Raw genomic sequence first — 22852 nt, 5'->3', positions numbered from 1 at the left:
AAGTATTTCTTTAAAAGAATGTTATTTAAACTCCAAATACTTGAGGGTTTTCCAGTCATCTTTCCATTATGTATTTTGAATTGACTTCCATTGCAGTCAGAATGTTATTTGTATAATTTGAACTCTTGAATTTTATTGGGATTTGTTTCATCACCCACACTGGTTCATTTTGGTAAATATTTTATGTGTACCTGAGAAGAATGCATATTCTGCTTTTGGCTGGGTAGTATTTAATCAATTTCAGTTAGGTCTAGTTGGTTGACAATGTTGTTCAAGTCTTTTATATCCTTAATTATTTTCTCACTTTCTCTATCAATATATAAGAAGGGTATCCAACTATAATTATGACTTATTTACTTCCCTTTACACCTCTCTAAGTTTTCTCCTCATGTGTTTTGAAGCTGTTATTGCATGCAGAAACATTTAGGATTGCTGTGTCTTCCTGAAGTGGTATATTCTTTAGCCATATGTAATAACCCTCTTTATCCCTGCTGATATTTTTATCTCTAAAATATATTTTGTCTTATATTCACAGACACTCCAGCATTTTTTTATTTAGTATATATCCACTTCCATCCTTTTACTTTTAACCTGCTTTTGTCTTTATATCTAAAAATATGTGTTTTTGTGAATGGTATAGAGCTGAATCATGTATTTTAATCCAATTTGATTATCTACTTTCTGATTGGGGTTTTTAGATCCTTTACATTTAATGTGATTATTGATATTATTAGGTTTCTTTTTTTTTATTTAAGATTTTATTTATTTATTTGACAGAGAGAGAGATCACAAGTAGGCAGAGAGGCAGACAGAGCGGGGGAGGGGGAGGTGGGGGGGGGAAGCAGGCTCCCTGCTGAGCAGAGAGCCCGATGCAGGGCTTGATACCAGGACCATGGGACCACGACCTGAGCTGAAGGCAGAGGCTTTAACCCACTGAGCTACCCAGGTGCCCTGATATTGTTAGATTTCTATATTATTTCTTGACATAACATAGCTCCATAACTAGCCAGGTTATCCACCAGCCTCTACTTGGGTTCTTCCTCTCTGTTCTGTGGTCTGGAAATTCTCTTAAGGTCATATATCTGGGACAATCATATTAATTACTTAGTTTGTTTTTTGGCTCTCTAGGACCACTGTCCTTCTTCACCTGATGTCCAGTATTTTGAAAACCATCATTGCATATATTTTGTCTGTTTTGTTTTTGTTGTTGTAAGTTAGAGATTTGAGGGTAAACTTGGTCCCTTCTTGAGTGGAAGTAGAAGCAATTTTGTTGATCTTTTAAATTTTTTTCCTTTTTTTTTTTTAATTTGAGATGTAATTGACATATAACATTATAAATAGTTATAGGTATACAATGTAATGATTTAATATTTGTATATATTGCACTCTTTTTAATTTACTTGACATTACTTCTCAGTCTCTGGCTTTAGATATATATTTATTTTCTCTCTCTTTGACATCAGGTTTTCTATTTTGTTCACTTTTTATTGAACATGTGTGAATGATTAAATAAATGAAGGGTATGAGCTAAAGGAGAAGATGACAATGAACATGGAAATCTGGAAGCTTTTTTAATTGATTGTCAAGTTATCTTGATTTATAATTGTTCCATGTTAATCTTTGTCGCTCTTTTCCAAAGATTTGGAAGCTCTTTACTGATAATTGTCTACTGTTTCTAGTGGTATGGAAAAGGTCCTTTCTCCTCGGTTTGCAGAACAGAAAGTAGAACATTTTTTTAAAAAAATATTTTTTAGAGTGTTAAGGAAATTTTATTTACATTATAAAATGAATGTAATAGGGGCACTCAGGGGGCTCAGTTGGTTAAGTGTCTGCCTTCTACTCAGGTTGTAATCCTAGAGTTCTGGGATAGAGCCCTGCAACTGGCTCCCTACTCAGTAGGGAGTCTACTTCTCCCTCTCCCTCTACCTCTGCCTGCCCCTCGACTCCTGCTCTCTCTCAAATAAATAATTTTTTTTTTAAAGGGAAAATATCGAAGCATTTACTTCTGGAAAATATTGAATATGTAAATTGGATTTTAATTTGTTTCTGGATAGTTTGGTGATAATTTTTAGAGTTCTATAATTTAAATCTAAGTTCTTAATATTTCTTTTCAGTTGATTCTAAAAGGGCCCTACCTTATGAATTACACAAATTCTTTTTGAAAAATACTGAATCAGTAGTTTCCACAAATTATCCAACTCCTCATTACTCTTAGTTTCCAGAATGAGAAATCCCATTTGATTTATGGTGTAATAATATCTGTAACCATAATAGCTCGTGATATATTTGTATTTTACTTTAAAATAGTGGCACAAGATGAAATTTCAAATATTATAAAATTCTCTCTTTCACTTTATATATTTAACTAAATTTTGGAAAATTTGTATGAGAGTATTATACTCATTTGCACTTGCTTTTTTTATTAGTGTATTTTGAAGAAATTTCTCTATTAGCTTTTATATTTCTCATGTTCGTTTTAATTGATGCAAAATATTCCTTAATGTGCAGGTTTTATAACTTATGTAATCAGCACCCTTGAAGTTGAAGTTTTAAATAGAATTCTTTGTCCAACTAAAAATATTAGTATCAGCCACACTTATTTTATATTTGATATTAAACATCTGTGAATACTTTTGGGCTTTTATTTTATTTACTAAATGTTATGGAATTTTTGGCCATTCCAGTTGGCACATGTAGATCATAAATTTTGGTCAAGATAAAGTGTGAAGGCTTTAAAAAGTCCACAAAAGCAGCCTCTATAGCAGCTTCTCTTGGCAAAGAACAGCCCAGAACCAAGGAAATATGTTTATTCAGCCTCACTGCATTGCCCTGTAGATGTTTCAGAAGAACATTTCAATTCATATTTGGCTGGTGTTATCCAGTAGTTTGACATAAATGAATACCACAAATGGGTTCTGGTCTGGTGACCATACATTGCAAAAAATTTTGGATCCATATTTATCCTTACTTGTGAATTTCATGGGGTTTTTTTTTTTTTTGAAATTGATATCCATCCTATGGAATGAGGCATAATGTTTTCAAAAGCAAGGTTTAGGATTACTAAGAAATTTTTTATAGTATTTTGCAATGGGGTTGGTGGAACTTAGAAAAAAATAGAGAAGAAAGGAAAATCACTTCAAAAGTAATACAAACACAACACACATTTTAATACTTTTTCTCCTAAAAGCTGAAAGAGACTAATATTTATTGCTCAAATACCTTGGGAAAACCACTTACCATACATTGTCTTTTATAATCTTCAAGCCAACACTATGAGGGAGAAGTTTTTCTATGTGAGAGTCAATTATATTAGGAATTTAAACAAGGCCATATAGTTAGCAAGTGACAAAGGCTGGGTTTGAACCCAGATTTATCTTTCCTCAGATATTGTGCTTTTTTTCTACAGGAGGAAGATTTTTTTCCTATCATAGGATACTGTGTGTGTGTGTGTGTGTGTGTGTGTGTGTGTGTGTTTACACATGTATGAGCACATGAGCATCTGGAGAGGGTTCTCATTCTTATATTCGAATGTAAAGAAAAACACCCACATAACTTACATTTGTTTTGAAAAGGAAAGAAAACAGATTTTAATGAGTTGAAATCATTATTTTATACTTTCCAGTATTCCTTTTGCAAAAATTGATGGGGGATAGAGGTCTAAGAATTTGATCTTTGACAGTTTAGAGAGAACCATATTTTAAAAATGTGTGCTGTTTCTTTGGTTGTCACTGTAACTGGAAAAAGAGAATCAAGTTTTCCTAAAAGGAGGGCCCTGGAAGAATGGAAGGAAAGTCTAAGTAAGGATGAATTTGTTAGTAAGAGATATCCTGTGGTCAGCATTGGAGGTGAATTTTTTGGAACAGTAATGTATGGTATAAAATTTAAAGTTGTTTCCTATTCTATGTTATAATTATTGTTTTTATTATTAAATATTCAGTTAAATTTTTTGCACATAATATCCTTGTGTTGCTTTTAATTTGGGTAATGTCTAAGGTGGGGCAATATTTTAAGGAAAAAGTCTAGCTAGATGTAGCCTAGAGACTGAGTAGCAATTACGAATTAAGCAGAGGCAACAATCTAAAAGGAGAGGTAGGGGAGATTTTACTTTTCTTACCAATTCCCTTTCTGCTCTGCTCTAAGAATCCTCAGCAATATTAGGACACTGGATTTAACCGTGGAAGGTGAAATGGGGACTAAAGCCTGAAGGAATGGGGGATTCTATGAAAGCAGCTGGAAAATTTAGGGACATTTAATTTAAATGACTTTTATACTAGTTTTCCTTTTTTGTTTCACCATTTTGGGCTGAAGATAAGATGTATATAAACAATGGGATATTACTCAGCCCTAAAAAAGAATGAGATCTTGTTATTTGCAACAACATGGATGGACCTAGAGGGTGTAATGCTAAGTGAAATAAGTCAGACAAAGAAAGACAAATATCTTATGATTTGACTCATATGTGGAATATAAGAAACTAAACAACTGAACAAAGGCAAAAAGAGACAAACAGAAAAACAGACTGTTAAATATGGAGAACAAAGTGGTGGTTTCCAGAGAGGAGTGGGGAACGGGTGAAATAGATAATGGGGATTAAGAGCACACTTACCTTGATGAGCACTGAGTAATGTATAGAATTGATGAATCATTATACTGTACCCTGAAACTAATATAACACTCTGTTAACTATATGTGAATAAAAATAAAATAAAAAAAAATGAATAAGATGACAAAAAATATTTCTGTAGTTAATCTCAATAGCTCTGACGTATTAACTTACTACATTGTCAAGTTGGCAGTTAATGCCCTGGTAAGAAATAGACACTGCTATATTGCTTTGTTTTGTTTTCCTTCCTTCTTTTTATTTTCCCTTTTTCATATTTGGGGGGGTTATATGTGCAGGTGGGTAGAAATCTTTGCACATAGCAAGTAGGCTTCTTACAAGGTGTTTTTAATTCATAACGAGTATGTTGTAGGTTTTGCAAATAATCTTATTGGTATAAGAAGACTGAGAAATTGAGGAACAAAGAGAGTAACTCAATGTAGCAGGATATAGGGTCTAGCCACAGCAGCAGGAGGTAAAGCGACCTGTGGCATTTGCTAGCTTCTGGGAACCATCATTATGTCTGCCCCCAGGTACTCTTGTGTTCATTCTTCTGTTGAAGTTACCGATAGTCAACATAATGAGATTAAAGAAAGTTTCCATCTTACTCTAAGTTAAGTTGAAATAATGCAATCCCACTTTAAGAAATACCACTTAAAATGTATATTTTCAGGGACACCTGAGTGGCTCAGTTGGTTAAACATTTGTGTTCAGCTCAAGTCATGATCCCAGGGTTCTGGGATCAAGTCCCGCATTGGGCTCCCTGCTCAGTGGAGAGCCTACTTCTCCCTCTGCTGGCTGCCTCCCCCTGCTTGTGCTCTCTTTCTCTCTGTCAAAAAATAAATAAAAATCTTTAAAAAGTAAAAAGATGTATATTTCCCTAATGTAATGCTTCTGTTAGATATTTCTTTGAGCATGTCCTAAATTAAATGTTGGTATTAGGGGAGCCTTGGTGGATCAGTGGGTTGAGCCTCTGACTTCAGCTCAGGTCATGATTTTAGGGTCCTGGAATCAAGCCCCATGTGGGACTATCTGCTCAGTGGGGAGCCTGCTTCCTCCTCTCTCCGCCTGCCTCTCTGCCTACTTGTGATCTTTCTCTCTCTCTCTCTTTGTGTCAAATAAGTAAAATCTTTATAAAAAATAAATCTTGGTATTAAGAATTTTTAATTCTTAATAAAAAGATAATGATCTTTTCTTTCTTTTTTTTTAATATAATTTTTTATTTTTTATAAACATATATTTTTATCCCCAGGGGTACAGGTCTGTGAATCACCAGGTTTACACACTTCACAGCACTCACCAAAACACATACCCTCCCCAATGTCCATAATACCACCCCCTTCTCCCAAACCCCCTCCCCCCAGCAACCCTCAGTTCGTTTTGTGAGATTAAGAGTCACTTATGGTTTGTCTCCCTCCCAATCCCATCTTCTTTCATTTATTCTTCTCGTACCCACTTAAGCCCCCATGTTGCATCACCACTTCCTCATATCAGGGAGATCATATGATAGTTGTCTTTCTCCACTTGACTTATTTCGCTAAGCATGATACGCTCTAGTTCCATCCATGTTGTCGCAAATGGCAAGATTTCATTTCTTTTGATGGCTGCATAGTATTCCATTGTGTATATATACCACATCTTCTTGATCCATTCATCTGTTGATGGACATCTAGGTTCTTTCCATAGTTTGGCTATTGTGGACATTGCTGCTATAAACATTCGAGTACACGTGCCCCTTTGGATCACTACGTTTGTATCTTTAGGGTAAATACCCAATAGTGCAATTGCTGGGTCATAGGGCAGTTCTATTTTCAACATTTTGAGGAACCTCCATGCTGTTTTCCAGAGAGGTTGCACCAGCTTGCATTCCCACCAACAGTGTAGGAGGGTTCCCCTTTCTCCGCATCCTCTCCAGCATCTGTCATTTCCTGACTTGTTGATTTTAGCCATTCTGACTGGTGTGAGGTGATATCTCATTGTGGTTTTGATTTGTATTTCCCTGATGCCGAGTGATATGGAGCACTTTTTCATGTGTCTGTTGGCCATCTGGATGTCTTCTTTGCAGAAATGTCTGTTCATGTCCTCTGCCCATTTCTTGATTGGATTATTTGTTCTTTGGGTGTTGAGTTTGCTAAGTTCTTTATAGATTCTGGACACTAGTCCTTTATCTGATATGTCGTTTGCAAATATCTTCTCCCATTCTGTCAGTTGTCTTTTGATTTTGTTAACTGTTTCCTTTGCTGTGCAAAAGCTTTTGATCTTGATGAAATCCCAATAGTTCATTTTTTCCCTTGCTTCCCTTGCCTTTTGCGTTGTTCCTAGGAAGATGTTGCTGCGGTTGAGGTCGAAGAGGTTGCTGCCTGTGTTCTCCTCAAGGATTTTGATGGATTCCTTTCGCACATTGAGGTCCTTCATCCATTTTGAGTCTATTTTTGTGTGTGGTGTAAGGAAATGGTCCAATTTCATTTTTCTGCATGTGGCTGTCCAATTTTCCCAGCACCATTTATTGAAGAGGCTGTCTTTTTTCCATTGGACATTCTTTCCTGCTTTGTCGAAGATGAGTTGACCATAGATTTGAGGGTCTATTTCTGGGCTCTCTATTCTGTTCCATTGATCTATGGGTCTGTTTTTGTGCCAGTACCATGCTGTCTTGATGATGACAGCTTTGTAATAGAGCTTGAAGTCCGGGATTGTGATGCCACCAACGTTGGCTTTCTTTTTCAATATCCCTTTAGCTATTCGAGGTCTTTTCTGGTTCCATATAAATTTTAGAATTATTTGTTCCATTTCTTTGAAAAAGATGGATGGTACTTTGATAGGAATTGCATTAAATGTGTAGATTGCTTTAGGTAACATAGACATTTTCACAATATTTATTCTTCCAATCAAGGAGCATGGAACATTTTTCCATTTCTTTGTGTCTTCCTCAATTTCTTTCATGAGTACTTTATAGTTTTCTGAGTATAGATTCTGTGTCTCTTTGGTTAGGTTTATTCCTAGGTATCTTATGGTTTTGGGTGCAATTGTAAATGGGATCGACTCCTTAATTTCTCTTTCTTCTGTCTTGCTGTTGGTGTAGAGAAATGCAACTGATTTCTGTGCATTGATTTTATATCCTGACACTTTACTGAATTCCTGTATAAGTTCTAGCAGTTTTGGAGTGGAGTCTTTTGGGTTTTCCACATATAGTATCATATCATCTGCGAAGAGTGATAATTTGACTTCTTCTTTGCTGATTTGGATGCCTTTAATTTCCTTTTGTTGTCTGATTGCTGAGGCTAGGACCTCTAGTACTATGTTGAATAGCAGTGGTGACAATGGACATCCCTGCCGTGTTCCTGACCTTAGCGGAAAAGCTTTCAGTTTTTCTCCATTGAGAATGATATTTGCGGTGGGTTTTTCATAGATGGCTTTGATGATATTGAGGTATGTGCCCTCTATCCCTACACTTTGAAGAGTTTTGATCAGGAAGGGATGCTGTACTTTGTCAAATGCTTTTTCAGCATCTATTGAGAGTATCATATGGTTCTTGTTCTTACTTTTATTGATGTGTTGTATCACATTGACTGATTTGCGGATGTTGAACCAACCTTGCAGCCCTGGAATAAATCCCACTTGGTCGTGGTGAATAATCTTTTTAATGTACTGTTGAATCCTATTGGCTAGTATTTTGTTGAGTATTTTCGCATCTGTGTTCATCAAGGATATCGGTCTATAGCTCTCTTTTTTGGTGGGATCCTTGCCTGGTTTTGGGATCAAGGTGATGCTGGCCTCATAAAATGAGTTTGGAAGTTTTCCTTCCATTTCTATTTTTTGGAACAGTTTCAGGAGAATAGGAATTAGTTCTTCTTTAAATGTTTGGTAGAATTCCCCCGGGAAGCCGTCTGGCCCTGGGCTTTTGTTTGTTTGGAGATTTTTAATGACTGTTTCAATCTCCTTACTGGTTATGGGTCTGTTCAGGCTTTCTATTTCTTCCTGGTTCAGTTGTGGTAGTTTATATGTTTCTAGGAATGCATCCATTTCTTCCAGATTGTCAAATTTATTGCCGTAGAGTTGCTCATAGTATGTTCTGATAATTGTTTGTATTTCTTTGGTGTTAGTTGTGATCTCTCCTCTTTCATTCATGATTTTATTTATTTGGGTCCTTTCTCTTTTCTTTTTGATAAGTCGGGCCAGGGGTTTATCAATTTTATTAATTCTTTCAAAGAACCAGCTCCTACTTTCGTTGATTTGTTCTATTGTTTTTTTGGTTTCTATTTCATTGATTTCTGCTCTGATCTTTATGATTTCTCTTCTCCTGCTGGGCTTAGGGTTTCTTTCTTGTTCTTTTTCCAGCTCCTTTAGGTGTAGGGTTAGATTGTGTACCTGAGACCTTTCTTGTTTCTTGAGAAAGGCTTGTACCGCTATATATTTTCCTCTCAGGACTGCCTTTGTTGTGTCCCACAGATTTTGAACCGTTGTATTTTCATTATCATTTGTTTCCATGATTTTTTTCAATTCTTCTTTAATTTCCCGGTTGACCCATTCATTCTTTAGAAGGATGCTGTTTAGTCTCCATGTATTTTGGTTCTTTTCAAACTTCCTTTTGTGGTTGAGTTCTAGCTTTAGAGCATTGTGGTCTGAAAATATGCAGGGAATGATCCCAATCTTTTGATACCGGTTGAGTCCTGATTTAGGACCGAGGATGTGATCTATTCTGGAGAATGTTCCATGTGCACTAGAGAAGAATGTGTATTCTGTTGCTTTGGGATGAAATGTTCTGAATATATCTGTGATGTCCATCTGGTCCAGTGTGTCGTTTAAGGCCTTTATTTCCTTGCTGATCTTTTGCTTGGATGATCTGTCCATTTCAGTGAGGGGAGTGTTAAAGTCCCCTACTATTATTGTATTATTGTTGATGTGTTTCTTTGATTTTGTTATTAATTGGTTTATATAGTTGGCTGCTCCCACGTTGGGGGCATAGATATTTAAAATTGTTAAATCTTCTTGTTGGACAGACCCTTTGAGTATGATATAGTGTCCTTCCTCATCTCTTATTATAGTTTTTGGCTTAAAATCTAATTGATCTGATATAAGGATTGCCACTCCTGCTTTCTTCTGATGTCCATTAGCATGGTAAATTCTTTTCCACCCCCTCACTTTAAATCTGGAGGTGTCTTCGGGCTTAAAATGTGTTTCTTGGAGGCAACATATAGATGGGTTTTGTTTTTGTATCCATTCTGATACCCTGTGTCTTTTGACAGGGGCATTTAGCCCATTCACATTCAGGGTAACTATTGAGAGATATGAATTTAGGGCCATTGTATTGCCTGTAAGGTGACTGTTACTGTATATGGTCTCTGTTCCTTTCTGATCTACCACTTGTAGGATCTCTCTTTGTTTAGAGGACCCCTTTCAAGATTTCCTGTAGATCTGGTTTGGTGTTTGCAAATTCTTTCAGTTGTTGTTTGTCCTGGAAGCTTTTTATCTCTCCTTCTATTTTCAATGATAGCCTAGCTGGATATAGTATTCTGGGCTGCATGTTTTTCTCATTTAGTGCTCTGAAAATATCATGCCAGCTCTTTCTGGCCTGCCAGGTCTCTGTGGATAAGTCAGCTGCCAATCTAATATTTTTACCATTGTATGTTACAGACTTCTTTTCCCGGGCTGCTTTCAGGATTTTCTCTTTGTCACTGAGACTTGTAAATTTTACTATTACGTGACGGGGTGTGGGCCTATTCTTATTGATTTTGAGGGGCGTTCTCTGCACCTCGTGAATTTTGATGCTTGTTCCCTTTGCCATATTGGGGAAATTCTCCCCAATAATTCTCTCTAGTATACCTTCTGCTCCCCTCTCTCTTTCTTCTTCTTCTGGAATCCCAATTATTCTAATGTTGTTTCGTCTTATGGTGTCACTTATCTCTCGAATTCTCCCCTCGTGGTCCAGTAGCTGTTTGTCCCTCTTTTGCTCAGCTTCTTTATTCTCTGTCATTTGGTCTTCTATATCACTAATTCTTTCTGCCTCATTTATCCTAGCAGTGAGAGCCTCCATTTTTGATTGCACCTCATTAATAGCTTTTTTGATTTCAACTTGGTTAGATTTTAGTTCTTTTATTTCTCCAGAAAGGGCTTTTATATCTCTCGAGAGGGTTTCTCTAATATCTTCCATGCCTTTTTCGAGCCCGGCTAGAACCTTGAGAATTGTCATTCTGAACTCTAGGTCTGACATATTACCAATGTCTGTATTGATTAGGTCCCTAGCCTTCGGTACTGCCTCTTGTTCTTTTTTTTGTGTTGAATTTTTCCGTCTTGTCATTTTGTCCAGATAAGAGTATATGAAGGGGCAAGTAAAATACTAAAAGGGTGGCAACAACCCCAGGAAAATATGCTTTAACCAAATTAGAAGAGATCCAAAATCGTGAGGGGGGAGAAAGGGGATAAAAAGTGGTTCAAAAAGGAAACAATAAAAAAAAAAGAAAAAAGAGAAAGAAAAAAAAAAAAAGAATTTTTTAAAAAAAGAAAACACCTAAGAAAAATATAAAAAAGAAAAAAAATATATGTATTAGATAAACTAGTAAAAAATCGTTAAAAAAGAAAAAGGTAACAGTTAAAAAAAAAATTTTTACCCGAAGGCAAAAAAAAAAAAAAAAAATTAAATTAACCGCAAGACTAAAAAAAATCACAGGGAAAAAGCCATGAGTCCGTGCTTTGCTTTCTCCTCCTCTAGAATTCTGCTGCTCTCCTTGGTATTGAAACCGCACTCTTTGGTAGGTGAACTTGGTCTCGGCTGGATTTCTTGTTGATCTTCTGGGGGAGGGGCCTGTTGTAGTGATTCTCAAGTGTCTTTGCCCCAGGCGGAATTGCACCGCTTTTACCCGGGGCCGGGGTGAGTAATCTGCTCGGGTTTGCTTTCAGGAGCTTTTGTTCCCTGAGCGCTTTCCGTAGAGCTCCGGAGGACGGGAATACAAATGGCGGCCTCCTGGTCTCCGGCCGGGAGGAACCGAGAGCCCAGGGCCGCACTCCTCAGTGCGCGCCCAGAGAACCGTGCTCAGTTACTCCCGTCTGCCTGACCTCCGGCCGCGCTCCGAGCTCACCGAGCCTGCGATCGGTTCAAGGTCACCCCGAGCTGCGAGCTTACTGTCGGCTCTGTCTCTGTAGCCGGCTTTCCTGTTCCAATACCCGCAAGCTCTGCGACACTCAGACACCCCCGATCCTTCTGTGACCCTGCGGGACCTGAGGCCACGCTGACCCCGTGTGGGCTTTGCCCCGGGTAGCCTCTGGAGTGATGTCCCTCAGCGGAACAGACTTTTAAAAGTCCTGATTTTGTGCGCGGTTTTCCGCCGCTTGCCGGGAGCCGGCCCCTCCCCCTAGGGTCTATCTTCCCGTCGCTTTGGATTCACTTCTCCGCCGGTCCTACCTTTCAGAAAGTGGTTGTTTTTCTGTTTCCAGAATTGCTGTTCTTCTTCTCTTTGATCTGCTGATGGATTTGCACGTGTTTGCAATCTTTAGATAAGCTATCTAGCTGATCTCCGGCTAGCTGAAGTGGTCTCGGCCTGCTACTTCTCCGCCATCTTGACTCCTCCCCCCAGTCTATCACCTTCGATAATGATCTTTTCTTTTTGTGTGGTGGGATTCCTCCTCTCCCCAAGAGTAAGCTTGTCTTAGTCATTATTTTTTCCCTCCAAGTGTCCTCTAGGACTGCGATCTAAGATCCCCAATTTAAGCAACCTTTTCTCAGTGCTTCAGTGAATAGTATTTTATACTGTTTTTCTGGCTTATTTAAATAAATCACTGCACTTGTGCTCTGGTTCACTCATTCCTTTGAAACTGAATAGATAATACAAAACTATATGGATATTTATAGCACTTTTTATCTTCCTAACATACGTCAAATATTAATCAATCCTTATGCAACCCCTGTTAAGAGTGACAGCTATGACATGGTTAAGAGCATGGACTTTGAAATGAGATGCTTGGGTTTGAATCCAAATTCACCACCATCAGCTGTGTGAAATTAAGCATGTTCCTTAATCCCTCTGTATGTGGTTACCTCATCTGGAAAATGGCAATTAAATAGCATGTCCCTTTATCTAGTTGTTGTGGGGATTAAATGAGCTGATATATGTAAAGCAATTAGAATAGTGCATGGGACGCAATTATTATTTATGGTTGGTAAATAATTTTTAAAACCAAACCCAAGTGAAATTTATCTCATGGTATTTAATATTTTTAACATTAAAAAGGACACTAAGAAACAATTTAGTTTAATAGTTAACAGTAAAATACCACACTAAAGTCATTACTATTTAATGCAGTGGTATAACTGACTTAAATCATGCTGGATGTTACCTGCATTATCTCAATTGTAGGAAATTGTTTAATTAAAACATTTTTCCTCAGGCAGCATGGAAAGGCAAGAATAATAAAATAGTGAAAGCACAAGTATATAGGCATCATTATCATAGTATCTATTTTATCATTTATAATTTTACTAATACTAAACATTCTTTTTAAATCAATACACTTCCAAGATAATTATATAAAATCTTTTTGCTTATTGTTATCTTAAGAATTTTCTCAATTGAATTGATTTTAAAATAAAGAAAGCCAATATGACACTTTTACATATACATGTCCTTAGCCCATTTTTTTATACCTGCTTCATCCTGGTGAATTTCTTCTCATTCTCCTTGGGTTCAAGTCTCTGAATTATAATATGTGATATTTTGGGGTAGTTTTTAATTTTTACAGTATTATTGCAGTTTTTACTATTCTTATTATCCTCCTTGATGTATCTGTGAGGTGAAAATGAGAAGGGTTATTTCACAAACATGGAAACTGATGTGAGAAACTTTAAATAACATGCTAAACCCCATTGAATGAGGACTGAGAAGAAATGGAAAGTAGATCCTGGTTAAAGTTTCATTGATTCTGTTGGGCCAGCCTTCTTCTAGTATGTGGGGAACAGATTCTAGAGCCATTCCAAGATACCTACCTCTTGGTATTTATCAAGAATACCAAGTCCCCTCCCCTTGAGTGTAAGCATAACCTGTTGACTTGTTTGTTTGTTTGTTTCCTTTTTAAAAAAAGATTTATTTATTGAGTTTTTATTTATTTGGCAGAAAGAGAAACATCAAGAGAGGAAACACAAGCAGGGGGAATGGGGGAGAGAGAAGCAGGCTTCTTGCAGAGCAGGGAGCCTGATGCACAGCTCAATCCCAGGACCCTGGGATCATGATCTGAGCGGAAGGCAGATGCTTAATGACTGAGCCACCCAGGTGCCCCTCATGACTTGTTTCTAACCAATGGAGTATGGAAAATGCGGTGGGATATCTGTGATTATGTGCATATTCATGCATTACATAATTTTGTAATGCCTATCTTGTGAAGATACTCTATCTTGTTAACTTTGGAGAGGCAAGCCACACTGTTGTAAGAAGTTCACATGGCAAGAAACTGGGACCTCAGGGTGGTAACACAGAACGCTACTGAAAACCACTAGTAGCCATGTGAGCAAAGAAGTGGATCCTTCCCCATGCAAACTCCAGATGAGATTACCAGGCTGATAGCTTGAGTGTAGCCTTGCAGAATACTCATCTAACCTGTCCCCCGACTCCTGACCCACAGAAACTGTGAGATAATCTTCCTTTTAAGGTATTGAGGTTTTGGTAATAGGCAGATGATTAAAACAGATTTTAGTACTAGGAGGGTGGTGATGCCAAAGAAAAAAACTAAAAATGTAGGAGGGACTTTAGAACTGAAGAGTGGGTACAGGCTGGAAAGAAGTTGAGGAGCATGGTCTCAAAAGCCTGAATTGCCTGCAACTGATTGTTCATAGACATTTGGACTTTAATAATTCTTCTGGTTAAGAGTTCATCAGGAAGTGGGGAATATGTTACTAGAAACTGGAGCAAGAGGAATCCTTGTTGTGTAATGGCAAAAACTGGAGCAAAATTTTCTCCTGCAATTACGTCATAAAAAGAGCTTGTAAGTGTAAGATGCCCTTAGTTATCCAACCAAGAATTTTTTTTAAAAATATTACTTGTTTCTTCTTGCTGCTTATGATTATAAAAGAGGTGGGAGATAAACTGAGGGAAGAACTATTAAGTAGGACCAGGGCTTGATGATTTGGGAAGTGTTCAGCCTCTGCAAGAGGCAAAAGACACTATATTTGAGAAATGGCTCAAAGCCTGTCACAAATGCAAGATCTAGAAGAAAAGATAAGGATGTGATTGTACAGTCTTTCACTAAAACCTCAGAAAGACCAGAGGACTCAAGTTATCTTCAGTGACTAAAGGGCCTTTCAAGACTTTAAAGTTGTGTGTCATGGAATTTTTTGATCAACTCATGAGCCTCCAACAAGCTTAAGTGCATTGTCCCTTTCTCTGGTGTAGTAAACTTCAGTGAAAGTCACAGACACCAACAAAATGTTTGAGAGAACTGTGTTAGCAAAAACAACACGACAAGAGTAGTTTGGGCTGGAGTGCACAGAGAGAGTACAAAGTGAAAGAGACTCTGACACCTGGTTAGGGGACTCTCAACATTTGGCCGACTGAATTTCAGAATTGCTATGGACCACTGACTTTCATTCCTGCTATTGCCCTGTTTTGAACAGAAACGTTCATATGTATATAAATTTTTTAATATCTATTCAACCATTGTATGTTGTATATATAGGGAAGGCAGATGGCTTGTCTGTTTAGTTTTATGGATTGACAGATGAAACTGTAGAGCCTCAGCATCACTTACACTAGATTTTGATGATGAGAGTCTAAACTTTGATGGGATGGGACTCTAGAGGGAGTTGTGATAGGATAAGTGTATTTTAAGCATGGAAAAAAACATAAAACACTGGGACCAGAGGATGGAATGTGGCTGATAGATTGTAGGGTACCCCCCCAAATCCTCACCTCCCAGTTTCTATGACTTTATGTAGTCACTTACCCTAAGTGTGGGTGGGATCTGTGACTTGCTTCTATTCAATGGAATATGTCAAAAGGGATGGATGGACAGGATTTCATGGATGTGATTATATAAGATTGCAATCTTACGCTGTGAGGAAATTCTGTCACCTTTAATGGTTTTGAAGAAGCAAGCTGCCATGCTGTTTGCCACCCATGAAGGGAGTCACATGACAAGAAACTGAGTGCAGCCTCTGGCCAGCAGACGATGAGATACAGAGGCCCTCAGTCCAGCAGTCAACAAGGAATTGCATGCTGCCCACCATCCCAGGGACAAGGAAGCAGATCCTTCCCCACTTGACTCTCAGATGAGAGTACAACCTTGACCACCACCTTGTTTGCAGCTTGGCAGAACACCTAGCTAAGCTCTGCTCACATTCCTGACCCAAAGAATCTATGACATGATAAATGTGTGTTTTCTAATGGTGCTATGTGTGGGGTAATACTGTTGCACAGCAATAGATAACTAGTAAAAGGATTTACTAAAATGTAAGTTCCATGACTGCAAATAACTTTGTCTGTATCCCCAGAACCTGAGAATGTGTCTGGAATACAGAGGTGTTCAATAAATATTCACAGGAAGTAAAGAAGAAAGGAAGGGAGGGAAACAGGGAGGGAAAGTTTCCCTTTGGGAATGCACCTGTAGTTTGCACCTGTGTTGAACTAATTGGGTTATTTATACTAAATTGAGAGGTTTGCATGTAGGTGTTTGGAGTTTGATAAATTCAGAGGTGAGAAATGGTAGGGCTGTTTCCTGAGGTTGGACTGCTCTAACTGATTATTATCACGGTATCTGGGAAAAGAGTAGTACTAGGTCATTCTGGACTTGAAACCCAATTGCATTTCTTCCTATTCAATCAAGGATGAAACCAAAAGCAACTAGGGCGTTGTCCTGTCCTTGAAGGCAGTTTTGAGACCTATCCAGGCATAAATTGTTGAGGACAAAGTCAACCAGGCCTTTTTACATTTTCAGGTGTTGTTACATGTTACCTTTTTCTAAAAAAATAGCTTTATAGAGATGTAATCCATATACCATAAATTTACTTCAATGTGTAATTCAGTGATTTTTCAGCTAAATTTATATATAGTTTTGAGCAACTAACACCACAATTCAGTTTCAGAATATTCCCAATACCCCATAAAGACCCTTCAGTGCCCATTTATAGTCATTCCTCACTTTCACCCCTACCCCAGATAATAGATCTCTAATTAATTTCTAGCTTGTAGATTTCCCTTTTATGGGCATTTCATGTAAATGGAGTCATGTGAGTATGGAATCATATGGATATGTGGTCTTTTGTGTTTTTTTTTTTTTTTTTTTTTTTTACTTAGCCTCATATTTTTGAGGCTCATTCATGTTGTAGCACGTATTGGTAGTTTATTCCTATTTATTGCTAAACAGTGTGCCAGTGTATGGCTGTATCACTGTTCACCAGTGGCCAACATTTGGATTGTTTCCACTTTTTGTTTAATAAAAGTAATGCTTGGGGGCACCTGGGTGGCTCAGTGCGTTAAGCCGCTGCCTTCGGCTCTGCTCATGATCTCGGGGTCCTGGGATCGGGCCCCCCCCCCTCTCTCTCTCTCTCTCTGCCTGCCTCTCTGTCTATTTGTGATCTCTCTCTGTCAAATAAATAAATAAAATCTTTAAAAAAATAAATAAAAGTAATGCTTGTCATGAATGTTCAAATCTTTAAGTGGACATGTATTTTCATTTCTCTTGAGTAAATTCCTGGTGGTGGTATAAGTGCAAGGTCATATGATAAATTTAAGTTAACTTTTGTCCCACGATCTTTAAGAAAGATTCTGGAAAAAAAAATTAGGGCCTAACAGTGTTCTTTATAAATAGTATTTATTAAAGGTCTACTTTCTTGATTTGTGTACTTGGAAAAAAAAGTAGAAGATGGGGGCGCCTGGGTGGCTCAGTGGGTTAAGGCCTCTGCCTTCAGCTCGGGTCATGATCCCAGTGTCCTGGGATCGAGCCCCACATCAGACTCTCTGCTTAGCGGGGAGCCTGCTTCCTCTTCTCTGCCTGCCTCTCTGCCTACTTGTAATCTCTGTCTGTCAAATAAATAAATAAAATCTTAAAAAAAAAAAAAAAGGAAAGAAAAGTAGAAGATGGCCTGCTTATTTTGGTTTATAAAATATTAAAAAAAGCACACATTTAAATTTGACAGGTTATATAATACTCTAGTCCATTACTACTGTAAAGTACAACTATAGGCATTAAACACTTAATTATCACCCAACTTTATTTATTTCTAAGAATATTTGAACCTATGTTGAAACTAATTTTAGAAAACTTAGATTATGGTGGTGCCTGGGTGACTCAGTCAGTTGAACATCTGCCTTCAACTTAGGTGATGATCCCAGCCTCTTGGGATCGCACCCAACATCAGGCTCCCTGCTCAGCCAGGAGTCTGTCTCTCCCTCTACACCTGCCTCCCCCCTGCCCCAACTCTCTGTCACTCTTGCTCTCTCAAATAAATTAAACTTTTAAAAATGTGGATTTATGGATTTACTTAAGGAAGTAAAAATAAAAAACCATTTTATGTATTTATTGATATAACATCTCTCAAGTACAGAAACATAAAGCTAATTAGTATATATTGATGAGCAGATAGAGAATTTAGAGCAAAAATAAAATAAGAAACAATGCTCAGGAAAGATCCACTGCTTCTATAAACTGCAAATATCTTGTATTTTTATTGACCAGATGGAGAATTCATTGATCTGAATAAGGAGGATTGTGACTGTAACTGGGTCTTCTATAACAAACTTTTCAATAGGCTTCATAAGATTAGTTAAATTTTCTAGGAATTAAGTTCAAAGTATCCAGAATGTCTTTCAACTCCAATGTTTCACATATGACTCTTCTTTTATCCCTCTAATGTTAATTTCCTTATTTGTGGAATTCTAGAATGGAAAGGTACTCAGTGAAGATTGTGGGTAGAGTTTTCAGGATAATTGTTAAAAAGAACTATACATTTATTTAGCCTGCCATCCTCATAGAATGGAATAGATTAAAAATGGAACATGATTCAAGAAGGACTGGCACAAATTAATGAATGATGGACCCTTGCTGTGTCCAAGAGGAGGAGTACAATGTTGTTTGTATACCTTCCTGAATGTTTTAGTTTGGTTATATGGAGGGTAGCCTTATTTTCCCTGGGGGCTTCTTCTAGGTACCATTGTCAAAGAAAAAATGATGAGCTGAAAATGATGAGCCAAGGATACAACTCAGTGTGGCATTTCTTATGTTCTAAACTTCAGGTATGAAAGGCTGGGTTATTCAAAGACCAAAAGTAAGTAGGTCACAATTCTTTATAATACCAAACTTTCAAAAAAAAAAATCACCTCATTTTTTCTTTTGATGTCCAGATATTATATACACATTTTTTCAATGGTAGGAAGCTTTAAAAACATTACACATACACATAATAGATTATATGACTGCCTAAACTAGGACACACAATCTGGGGAATTTATAAGTCAAGTTCAACATGGAAAAATTAACTGGCAAACCTGGGTAGTTAATGCTTTTTGAGTAATTACCATGTGCTAACTACTGTTCGATTGCTTTCTAAGTATGACTACATTAAATGTTGTAACAATCCTATGGGGTATTTATAATTAAGATCGCCTTCATTTATTAGATGAGGAATCTAAAAAATTATTACCTAACCCCAGGCAGTTAGGTAAATGGCTCAAGGCCACACAGCTAGAAAGTGAAGCCAAGATTGAAACTCAGGGGCACCTGGGTGACTGATTTAGTAAAGCACTGGACTTTTGATTTCAGCACAGGTAATGATCTCAGAGTCTGGCGATAGAGCCCTGCCTCGGGCTCCACACTACGTGTGGAGACTGCTTCTCTCCCTCTCGCTCTACCTCTCCCTCCCCACTCGTGTGTTAGCACACGGTTTGTCTCTCAAATAAGTAAATCTTAAAAAAAAAAAAATCTGAATTCAAATTATGTGGCTCTGGAGCCTATATTCTGAACCAATATGCTTTATTATCCTCTGAAATAATTATGTAGAGTAACTTTATTATAGGAAATAAGACGTACACCTGATTATTGCCATGTTCTCTATACTGTGTACTGCAATACAATCTTGAAGATTCACCCTTTTTATTGAGAATTTATAACAATTTGAAGAAATTAATAAACTTTAACACTGCTAATAACTCTTTTTAGAAGAAACTATTTTGTCACTTTTGCAGAATAAATCACTTTTCTGTTTAATACATCCTTTCAACCAAAAATATTTCCTATAGTCATTCTTACTATTCTTACTTTCATTTGTTCTGTCTCGGGGTTCATTATTGGTGAATGTACCTGGTTGAGAGTCAAGAACGTGTTTTGAAATATTTTCTGTTAGAAGTCCATTGTACTGCATTTGAACTACTCCGTCTTAGGCAACCCCAGGATTAGATTAAGGTGTAATTATTATTAATGAGATGTTAAATATGGTAAGCAAAATACCTATTCTAGTTAGGTAGATGGTATTTTATTTTTTGTTTTATTTATTTTATTTAAATTCAGTTAGCCAACATATATAGTATATCATTATTTTTTAGATGTAGTGTACAGTGATTCATCAGTTGTGAATAACACCCAGTGCTCATCACATCACTTGCCCTCTTTAATGCCCATCACCCAATTACCCTATCCCCCTACCCATCTCTCCTCCAGCAACCCTCAGTTTGTTTCCTTTAGTTAAGAGTCTCTCGTGATTTTTCTCCCTCTGATGAATTCCCATTCAGCGTTTCCTCCCTTCTTCTGGTGGTCCTCTGCACTGTTTCTTATATTCCATATGAGTGAAACCATATGATAAATGTCTTTCTCTGACTGACTTGTTTCGCTCAGCGTAATACCGTCAATCCCATCCACATCGATATAAATGTTGGGTAGTCATCCTTTCTCATGGCTGAGTAATATTCCATTGTATATATGAACCACATCTTTATCCATTCAGGTAGATGGTCTTAAAAACCCTTGTTTTAAATTGGACATTTTTATATTGATGCTTAGGCATGTGAATGACAAAATTTATTTGATAGAAGAAGCATTAGCTGAATAAAATGTCTTTCAGATAAAAAAACATGCTGTGGAAGTCTAGCTGTCGATACCACAAACGTACAGAACTGTGGCTTAGCTCAGTGGAAGGCGTATCACCTGGGAATAAGTAGCTAGCAAACTTTGCTCTAATATGTCTGAGTTAAAACATAAAATAAAATTGCTGAGGGGGAGATTTATAAATTATTTCAGTAAACAAATTATTTTTGTGCACCCTTCAGCTGGTGAAAAAGCAACTGTTTACCTGAAAATAATTGATATGCTAATTTCAGATAATTCTTTTCTAGGCATTAAACCAAATCTCATAAGAACCCCTACTATGGTGGTTCTTTGATTAGTTCGAATTGTCTCAGGCACTTGGAATTTTTTTCAAAGATTGTATTTCTCTGAAAATATCCTATAGTTTAGTATGTCCACTTTTTCTGACTATTCTTCTCTTGCCCCCTCTAAGGGGTTACTCCCATGTACTTGTGTAATTTGCAGGGTGCATATTTTCTATTTCTACCTGTAATTCTGTGAAAATAAAGCAGTTGTTCAATGGGTAGTAATATGAATGCCAAAATATGTCCCCACTGAAGCATTAACATAATTTAATGTACATTCAGCAAAATTAGAGCAGCCAATAAGGAATATAATTTTTATTTACATTTTGAACTGTTGGTAACAAAGGACTTTGTTGCCTGTTTTGTAAATACAAGCTTCATACTGATTTACTCTTTTAAAATGGTATGGACCCTATAAGCAACTCAATTTAAAGTTTTCACTGTTGAATTCAAGCTTCTTTGGTTAAGTGAAGAATAAGAATAAATACCGTCTAAGGGCTCAGTATTTGAATTTGGGAGAGGAGGTGTCCCTCCTCTCCCAAATTCATGTGTTGAAGCCTTTTTAATACCCATGTAATGGTATTCAGAGGTGGGACCTTTGAGCCGTAATTAAGTCATAAGGATGGAACCTTTATCATGGGTTTGAGCCCTTTTAGAAGAGACACAAAAGAGTTTGCTTTCTCTCTCTCTTTTTGCCATGTGAAGATCCACAGAGAAGATGCCCAAGTCAGCAAACCAGGAAGAGAGCTCTCACCAGAACCCGACCACACTGGTATCCTGATCTTGGACTTCCAGCTCCAGAACGGTGAGAAGTAAATTTCTATTATTTAAGCTATTTAGTCAATGGTATGCACAGTAGCCTGAACAGACTAAGATCATCAATAGACAAGAAAATATAATAATTTAATATCTCCCGAATTTTCTATAACTTTAGTCATTAATCTATGTCCATATATAGTAAAAATATTTAAGCAGAAAGTAACAATGCATAAGATATACATTTATTGAGGTAAAGTAGACAGTGTTTATCTTAAATTGCATATATCCACTTAGACTTTTTTGGTTTTATAATTTGGCCTGTTTTAGAACTACTTCTATGAACTGCTTATTTATTTCAAGTTTTACAACATGCATTTCTCCTTTGACAAAATGCAGACCACAGATATTGTAATAGAGCTTAAATTGTGACAAAAATTCAATTGTGGTAAAAGAAATACACCAGAAGTAGTACTCGGCTCACTTTAAATTTTTATTGGAATTAGGCATCAAGTAAATTAAGATGTGCTGGGGAGAGCTGATGGGTTATGATTTAAATTTTAGGTTCTACTCATTACTAGAAATCAAAAGCAATTTAAGACATCCATTTTCAGCAGTATTCTTACGTATAACTGAAACAGAGATATGTAGTGTTTGGTACAATAAAGATACATGGCTTCTACTCTCTTGAGACATCTGTCTTCATGAAAGAGATGAAGAGTACCTACTCCTGAGTTATGTAACCTTGAGACAATATTCCATTTCTACTTACAAGGATGAATAAATGTCATAATAAAGACCAACTATCATTTGTTATATACAAAGAATGTGGGTTTTTTTTTTTTTGACGTTTTTTCCCTGGATCTAAATAACCACAGGTGACATTTATGAGAAATGAAGTATACTGAATTCAATAGAGAAAGTAGAAGATTCTGTATCTCCATTAACTTGGGAGAGGTTTCATCATACTAGTCCACTCCTGACAGCCTAATGATCTTCACTTTCCCCAAATTCACATGGTCTGTGACAGTCATTTGGCAATTACTTGTGCACTGAGTTAATACATAATCAGTGTATATTTTAGTACACATGTAGGAATAGAGAGAGAGGACTGTCTCGTTCCCTGGGAAACACACGGAGACAGATTCAGATGAGGAAG

General features: G+C 37.1%; 1 long non-coding RNA gene across 1 annotated transcript in view; it reads left to right on the top strand.

The window, feature by feature from the left end:
- Positions 1-21712, top strand: part of LOC309855136 — a 135863-nt gene extending 114151 nt beyond the window's left edge. The window contains exon 3 of the long non-coding RNA XR_014306636.1: positions 21643-21712. This is a non-coding gene — a long non-coding RNA (uncharacterized lncRNA). The remainder of the gene's footprint in view (positions 1-21642) is intronic.
- Positions 21713-22852: the final 1140 nt, after the last annotated feature.

The sequence above is a fragment of the Mustela nivalis genome (assembly GCF_964662115.1).
Source record: "Mustela nivalis genome assembly, chromosome: 20".
Taxonomy (NCBI): domain Eukaryota; kingdom Metazoa; phylum Chordata; class Mammalia; order Carnivora; family Mustelidae; genus Mustela; species Mustela nivalis.
This window is presented reverse-complemented; position numbering and strand designations above follow the sequence as displayed.